The sequence below is a fragment of the Ylistrum balloti genome, unplaced genomic scaffold (assembly GCF_031769215.1).
Source record: "Ylistrum balloti isolate Yb309-2 unplaced genomic scaffold, AGI_CSIRO_Ybal_v1 Utg370076, whole genome shotgun sequence".
NCBI classification, from domain to species: Eukaryota; Metazoa; Mollusca; class Bivalvia; order Pectinida; family Pectinidae; genus Ylistrum; species Ylistrum balloti.
The window spans coordinates 1,575,928-1,585,814 of NW_026782115.1; positions in this window are offsets into that span (position 1 = coordinate 1,575,928).

Below are 9,887 nucleotides of genomic sequence, written 5' to 3' on the forward strand. Positions count from 1 at the left end.
GTAGACTTATAAATGAAAAAACCTACATCTTATATAGGAAAAAATAATTTCTGATTTGAATTAATAGTGAATTGTAGACTTATAAATGAAAAAACCTTTATTTTGATAGTTCGTTTTGTAAAACAAGGAGCTTACTGAGTAGTATACATCCTTTGAGAACACAGGACTTAACAATAAAAACATTTTAACTGTTTAACTGTGCACCAGGGCTCTCACACCCCATTTTGGGACTGGGGCCCGGGGCCCAGGGCCCAGGGCCCAGGGGCCTTAGAATCAGGAAAAATAATGGTGTTTTCCTTAGAACTGGGAAAACTTCAGGTCTAAATTGGGAAAAAAAGATATTATTTTGCATTGGGAATTTGGCCCCAAATCTGGCAGATCGAGAGCCCTGTGCACACATATATAACACAATTATTCACCATTTCCACGCTATGATTTTATTTTGGTTTCCCTTTTCCAGCAAAATGTCATTCCTGTTCAATTGTCCAATTTATGTGATACATGTGTATATCTGGGTCACTGTAAGCTAACCAGCATCTCTGTGATTTAAGCATCTCTTGTGATTTAGTGATGTCATCAGAAATGGAAGTGCAGTCATATTTCAGATGCACATGTGGCTCATTTCAGATGAGCAATTTGCGATCTATCTGTAGATTTTTTAAAGTGAAAATATTGGTATTTCACCTGTCAGTGTTTTTAATAAAGCTAATAGTATGAACACATTTCAATTCATTTATGTATTTGTTTCGTTGCAATTTATCGATGTAGCATGCTAGTGAGATGCAATTCTTAAGGGGGTCCAAAATTAATATACCAAGGATATAATTGTTCCAATACATGGTATGAAATTCAACAAAAATTGATAGCTATGTTTATCATGACATGCTATCAGAATCAAGCACTTTTAACAGACTGGCAAGCAGCTCCTAAGTTATGTTACAAAATATCCTGCTGCATTTATCCCATTTCTGTGAAACTTAAGAGAATCAGAGCTGCAATGTATCTGAAACATCATAACTATCAGAATGAATCTTTAATAGCGCCAATATTCCAGAGACAAGCACCAGTCTCAACTTGAAATATCAGTATTGTTCCAATAGTATAAAGGGTCTTTTCACTGCTAAATAGATAAGAAGATTTTGAGATTCCGGCAAAACTACTTAGAAAGGATGAGACTGACATTATATAACTGTACCGTCATTAAACACCCTCATTTCGCTAATAAGTCAGGGCTCTGGTTGGATTAGATATTTTACTGCGGTATATTTGTAAACATTGAACCCTGCATACAGTGTATCTTATAAAATATTGTAAATTTTACAATGGAAGAAAAACAGTTAAACAAATATGACCTCAAGACATGTCAGATTCTATCATTTGAATCTCACCACACACAGAGTATATCTTTGGAAGATCTGTTAATTGGTGTCAATGTATGGTCTGTATATACTTTACAGAGGATGACCAGCACATACACACTGACCATTACACAACATTACAATAAGCAGAAGCACTGGTCAGTCTTGACCTGAGGCCAGACACATTACAGCAGGGACAGCTTGACCATATGTCCATCAAATATAGACAAGGAAATGATTATGCAATGGAATGACCTATCTGCCCAGACATATCTTGTCCTTGACCTTTAATGTAGCTAAATATCTACAGTGAGACAACATAAGCTATAAGGTATCACTACTCTCAATGGTAAATCTGTGGAGTATCAAGAGAATTGTTACTAGTTCTAACTAAAGCGAGTCTGCTTATAGTGTATTTAATAGGGAGATTATCACCAAGACGTCAAAAGTTTTTGCATATAATACTCACAAGAGGATGACACTGTATCACTTGATACTGCTTGATTCCTTTGCAAAATTTGAATATGATAAACCGATTATTTCTGAATATGATAAATCGATTATTTCTGAATATGATAAATCGATTATTTCTGTAAGAATAGATCATTAAAATCACTTGCTACTGTGTATCTGTAATCAACATACAAAGTCAATCTTAAACGTCTGTCAATAAGCCCACCAATGTTTAAAACGGTTCATAAAAATCTTCAACATACAACATATCATTATCTTGTAATTTTAAAGTACGTCAACTTTTGATATGTTGTTCCCTGGAGTTATTTCGGGGTAAACATGATAAAATAAAATTTGTCAAATATTAACATCTCCATCATATAAGAATCTTAATCAATCACAAATTGTAAACCTTATATATCTAATACATCTATATTTGAGCACCAAGTACGGGTGTTTGCGGTACAAACCTTTGATTAGTTCATGACCCAGTTTTCTTATACCTGATTCCATATAATGTAAAGGGGACTTGACCTTAATTCCTACTCTGGTTAGCTCGGTCACAAATCTATAAACTGTAAGCTAGCCACCAACAAACTTGTCCAGAAACGAAAACATCATTTCTGTTCTCAATCCTACTGAAACCAGATATCTCAATTCTCCCTGATTTTCTTCATTCCTCTTAGAAAATTATTGCATGATCGAAATGAAGACAAATCATGTGAATTATAAGAAGATTTGTAGGAAAACACTTGTGTAAGATTTGTATTTCAAGTATATAATGAGATATTGTTGTACATTGTAGGGACATTTGTCTAGTCTAAGCCAACATAGCATGCACAGGGAGGTCTTAGCTCATTATTATAATGACTTATTATTATTAGTCATTCATAGGGCGAAAAAAATCAAATATGTGTTTCAGGTTTCCTAACAAATGCTTTCTAGTTGATCTTAGATAAGCACTGAAAGTTACTTATTATGTACACACAATATATTTCAACTATATAAAGATATGAAACAAGATGCACAACAAAAAATTTATCACAGATGGAGCCTTAACTTTAGATCCTGTGAAAGACCGAAAGTTTTACAAGGAATATCACTGACAAAAGAATGGCTACTTAAGTGTTCTGTCTGACAATTTTGTTTCACAATTTTACATCATTTTACATGGCCAGTATATGTTGCACTGTACTTTAAGATCAATTGTGTAGCATCCCTCAGCCTAGGTGTTACCCATTATTGTGGTATTTGACTTTTCCTTATCATATGAATATGTTCCCCTTGGGAAGAGAAACGGGACATATTTGCACCGTAAGCATACCCTGTTTTTTCATCAATAATAGTGTTCGCATGTACTAATCTTTTCACATGTCATTAGTTTTGCCTTTTTGTACATTGAATGCATGTACATGTACCATTTTTTTAATTTCAGAGTATTTGCTACTACGCTCATCAATTTTGAACAAGTAAAGAAAGAAGTGAAAACATGTGTACACAATGCATCAGAAAACCATGCACTGTATTGTTGTAAATTGCTTTGTAGCCCCTTCTCACTTCTACACCGAATTTGTTTTACAATGACAAATGTTTGTGGTGTAATGTACATATTGTGTAAAAACCTAAATCAGAAAGCCAACAAATCTTTCGTCAGTAAAACAGGTCCTGATTTATAACACATGACACTACTGTCATGTCTTACACAGATAGGGTCACCTAATGGTCAGTCTGACATAGCCTTATTTACATCTCTATCTATATACACACCTATCAAGGTCAGCCATAATGCACTAGTGACCAGCATGTCTTGGCACAATACATGTATAATATGTAGCATGTTGATAGTAACGACCAACACATGCTTCATCCTGATACTAGAGTGCTGTGTGTGCATGTCCAAAATTGCAAAATTTTGCATCCTGAAATCTCTTGTACAGGTGGTTAGGTACAATAAATATTTCAGCTGCAAAAACCTGCCCATCAATAAGGGTTGTTTTAGCCTGAGGGTGTTAATAATAAATGTACAGTAATTTGGTTTAATGCTTTTTACACAGCCTATAGACAGTGTTTCAGACTGATAACATTGATAGCGTAATTACCAAATGTATCAAATTGGAAATCAAAGCTTCCAACCAAATGTATTCAACACAGATGTATATGCACTTGATAGTGTCGTTCTAAATTGGATAGACATAAAGAAAAAGCTTAAATAAAACATCTGCATGAAGAAATAAAACAGGACAGACATATTACTAACTTTAATGAAAACTGAAAAAAATTGGTCTTGGTTTTGCAAGTATACAGGTAATGCACACTTTCTTATAACACATTTTTTTTCTTTTAACATTCATGTATTAAGAGATTGGTTTTTTTTTATTAAAAAACTGAATATGTTTTCATATTTCCAATCAGATTTAAGTTTGTTGTATAAATACTGTACAAGCTTTAGCTATTGGTACTCACCCATCAGGACTGAAATCCATTAAGAATGTTGCACGGACTTGCCCAGATAGTGCACAAGGCTGAAAAAATATATAGATCATTATCCATTACACAATAATACATTCACTTTATATTCTGGAATTTAACAGGGCACATTAAAAAACAAAACTATTTTTTTAAATAACACATGAGCTCTAATTATGACAAGACACAAAATCAAAATGAAATTTTTCAGTAGGTTTTTTTTTATTTTTGTTGGGAATTTTTTTTTTCAGTCATCAATTTTAAAAAGTTATTGACTTTGAATAATAAAATGTATGTCCAGGTATCAAACCAGGTATGACGTCTTGAATACCCTCTGCTGTAATTAAAGTAAAACTTAAGGAGAGACTATGGACATCCAAGTATATCTAATTAGTTAACAGACTAACTCTCTTACTATAAGCAAGGGGGCTAACTCCATTTAAGTTGTTAAAACATATTAAATCCATAACATCCTGATTTTCATCTGTATCCAATTCATACAATGCAAACATTAAAAATTGAAATTAATCAATCTGGTGTGATTATTATTACAGATCAATTTTAAAATTTTGCACTAAAAACTGTGGCCTATGTTGTGGTCCATATCATTAAAATCCTGATACTTCACCTGATTGACCTCTGGAGTACAGGCATGTTTCTCCAGACATTCCTCTGCCTGTTTTGTCTGTTCCCAGCGTTTCTTTGTGAGACCGAGCTCGCGCTGGCACAGGAAGGACGTAAAATTCTTCATCCTTCCACTTCACTCATACATTCTGTAAAGAACAAAGCCAACCTATATCAAGGTGGTTGTCATTGATCCTAATCTGTGACCTAATTTTACATAGATCAATAGTCCTACCCAGTTATGTATTTCCTTATGTAACTATATATCATGCATCATGTATGTATAGCACCTGTGTATAATTTGTGAGGTATGGTAACGCCAACATGGAAACCAAAGTTTGTTGAAGCCTTTCAGGATATGCCAAAGTTATTGGACTACAGTCCAGTTAAAAGTGAAGGTACCATTTAGCATTGCCCTGATACTGATATCGGAACAACACAATGGTATATATAGGTGTACTATATATATACTGTACTATACCACACTGTCATGATGTTAATTTGAAAGACAATGTTATACAACATAATGGCAAAATACAAGTATGACATAAGTAAGTACAAAAGTTCCTGTAAATGGTCATTACGAATACTAATACAGGTCTCTCACACCCCATTTTGGGACTGGGGCTTGGGGCCCTTAGAATTGGGCAAAATAGTGACGTTTTCCTTAGAATTGGGAAAACTTGGGGTCTAAATTGGGAAAAAAGACACTATATTGCATTGGGAATTCGGCCGATAAATCTGGCAGATCGAGAGCCCTGTAATACAGATATATATATGGAGACAGAACAATACCACTGGTAACAGTTCATAATCCACGGAACTTGAATGACAGTTAACAACCATAATAAAATATCGAGTAACGACCAGAAAATGAAACGGGTTTAGAGTAATAACAATTCACCAACAATAAAAGACAACAGAAAAGTTTTAAATGAATATTATGTAAATTAAAATTATAAACAGATGAGAACTTTGAAGTCAGCAAATATAAAGACTCCAGATGTGGCACATGTGAATTTATAGCAGAATGCAAATCGTTAGAGTTTAATGGAACGTCAATGACATATGATACACAATATGTACTATATGTACTACATGTAACTGCATGCCCTGGTTGTAATGAATACTATATAGGAGAAACTGGAAATCAATTAAGACGTAGAGTGCGAGTACATAAATAACACATACATTCACCTGAACATTGGAAAATCAAACTAAGTGAATATCTTGATGTACGTGGGCAAAAGAACTTCAAAATAATTTCTTTTCATAAAATGTATACAGACACTGTTTTAGAGAGAAAAGAGAAAGATAAATAGTTTAACAAATTGTTTAAACTTAAGCTAAATAATCTTGCATAAGATTTACTTCCATTTGTATACTGTGACATCACAAAATCTAGGACGTCAAAATGCATTGTCCTAGTTATTATGTGCCTATGTATTTATTGTTGAACATCTGAAGATGAATACTTAACAAAGACTTTGTCATTTGTGCAGTTTTTTAAAGAAATTTAAACTGGACAATAAGAAAATTACCTTTTTTTATACATATATATTATATGTGTGTCTGAATGTGTGTACATATAAATTTAACATGACTGCATTTTTGTGTTTTGTTTCTTTGCTAGTATACACTGTACCGTTGAAAAGTTCTGTCTTTAAGCTTCTGAAATGTGTTGGGATTGAGATGAAATTTTATTGAAAATTTTTCAAATCAATTTCAAATCTTATTTCATATTGCCATGGTAACATACCCCCATGTCTACATACTTCCACCATGATATACCCAACGTTAACTTGTCAGTAATAGATTTTCTTCCTTCTTCAGTGTAAATTGTGTTTCTTTTTTGTAATACAATACGGCAATATACAAATTCCCCATGAACACACCACGGTGAACCCATATCCCAAGCAGTAAATTTTGAAGAATTTTTTTCTGGTTAGTCAAGAGCACTATTTCCAAAATTTTGATGGGCCCAGTCACAAAGAGATATAGTGGTTCTGAAAATTTGAGCGAGTCCAACAGGAAAAGCATGAGTCCATAACTCAAATATTTGAGTCCCAAAAATCCTTGCCAAGCATGAAGCTCCAGTTCTAAAAGTTTAGGAGATACACTTTAAGATCTCTGACAATTGTTTTCTTTGATGTCAGTCAAGGGTCAAAATGTAGGTCATAGTGACTTACAGCTGGTACTTCTGATACTGTATGACAAAACACCTCACCAAAGTGAACCCATACCCTTAAGTAAGAATTTTCAGTGGCAAGTATCATAGCAGACAGAGACCAGACAAATTTTCTTTGTTGTACATAAAAGTAGGTCAAAGATAAAAATTTAAATCAGAGTGACCTTATTTTGGTACATGACACATTGTCTCACCAAAGTGAACCCATAACTAAAGTATGAAGCTCCAGAAAAAGCAGTGAAGGAGATAAAGACCAGATAAGATCACAGGAGGATGGACAGAAGGGTTGAAGGACATAACATGAAACTATGGCCCCATTTAGTTTCTGTTGCGGACAAATGTAATGGCATTATATTACTCATAGTTACAAAAATATATGAATGTGTATAACTTGTAACTGAGCGTCTATGTTACAAGGTTACATTCAACAAGTTTCAAAATTAATTCTTCCTTTTGTATTCATTTGACTGGTCTAATGTATTTCAGATTCCTCTGATCCACCCAGTGTGTCATTATTAGCCTGCTGCAACTCCCTGTAGCTACTCTATAAATGAACAGTGACACTGTGTGCATCCTACTAAAACATGCATTAAATACCTGTGCTAAATCATCGTCACAGCGGCAATAAATGCTCAGGAATCATCCTTTTGTGTCTATTGACAGTGGGGATATGGTATCAGGGGTCAGAGGTACTGCAATACAGAGGGCATTTACACATCGACAAGTGAACTAGGGGACAACTTTTGTTCTCTAAATAAGAGTGGAGCACAATAAAATCCAGGTAAACAATGACCAAATAGCCAACTGCAAAACAGTACAATGCATGCTGTACAGTGCAGCGTGGTTGGCCTCTTCAACCCAGGATTGATACTACTGTGCCATCACTGAATTGTAACAGATTTTTAAGTCCGTGACAAACTAATCTTATTTTACCAATTTCTAGCATTTCATAGGCCAAAATAAAACTGTTTACTGTCAATAAATGGCAACAATGATATGTATTATGTTTGCACTGCCACATCACTAAATATAAGATGTGGACCCGGTAGTCTTGTATAGTGCCCATGTTCTATAATTTCAGACAAAACATTTGGACATACTTGTAAGTAAATACATGTATGTAACTTGCATTATCAATAAGGTACATGAAAGTATCATAAAAAAGATCCGAAGATAATGCAAAACATGAAAACAACATTAGATATGATTGTTAATTTTGAATTCAAGGATATGACTATCCTATATCTATAAAATCTATCCAGCGGTGTCTGTTGATATGCTCATCCATACATTTCAGTGCAGTAAAAACTTGAAACCAATGCAATTTCACAAGAGATAACCAATATCTAGGCTTTCAATCTACAGTGTTGTCCTTGATATTGAAAGTTGAAAATAAATAAAATGCAGTTAATGTCAACTTCCTGACAAGCAAGTTATGAATTATCTTCCGGGCTTAGTGACAGACAGAAATATGTTTGTAACTCGAATGTAAATGAAAATGCATAAAAAAGCATTGGTGAAAAACATTGGTTTCAGTTTCATAAATGTAATCAAATCAACGATGATTGGTTCCATGCATTAACAACAGTTAATAGATATGTAATGAATTCTTACAATGAAAAATCAAGACTTTTTAAAAACTACTTTTAAAAAACAATACACATATTTCAGAAGCTTTGAATATACTACTATTTGTAATTTGTACTTATTGAATATTACAGATTAAAAGCCAATAAAAGCTGTCAGTTGTAAATTACCTAAAAATGACCAATTTAACAAAAGGAATTATACATTATCTCTGCATTTCTGAGATCACTGAGTCATTTCTGACTTCTAGCAGTTGTCTTTACAATCTTAGCATTGATAAATTGGGTTTTATTTTCTTAATAAATCAATTTCCTATTGTTTTACATTATCTACCTACCAATTCTTAAATCTATGATCTCTTGAAAGGTTTAAATGACCTGCTTCATATCAGTTAAACATGAATAGAAATATAAAGGATTTAAACTAAAACAAGACAGAACAAATCTTAACTGATCAGAGGTTTTACAAAATAATATTGCACAGTCATGCATTATCTAACACAGGCTCTAAAAAACAGGAATATGTGACATCATCAACATCCATTCCAGACTACATGCTGTTATCTACATATAAAACATGAGAAACAGATCATTTCCCTTCCAACTCATGTGTTAACACTGATTTTTGTGAATTCAAAAACATACACAAGGGTCTAATGATATGTGGCTGTCCTGCCTTTAAAAGCACACCAGTTCATATCTTCTTAATGGTCAGAGAGAACAATAACCCCTGGATGAACAGAGGTGATACTCAAAAATGAAAAGTAATGATAGATGAAGCAAAGTTGCAGTATGTATTATTGGTAGGATTCTCCAATTAAGTACAAATTATACAATTCTTTATATATTGTTTGCAAATGGTACGTAACTGAAATGAATACATGCGAAATGTACATGTAATTTTTGTAAATATTGTATGAATTTTCTGGATTGAAGCAAGTGGCTAGACTAACAGTACATTTCTCTCTACTTAACAGTCAGCTTATCTGTTTTCTGATCCTTCTTGCAAGCTGAACTGTAGTAACAACCACTTTGATGGGTCATTTGAAAATCTATCTTCTAATGGATTGAAATATCATAAATCTACTTAAAAATGTAAATGAAAGCATCTTTACTGATAGTAAACATGTTGCTGCTGGTGGTGGTATTTTTAGACATTCACAATACTGTCCTTGTGATCTAAATATTCAAATTTTCTAAAAGTTAATAAAT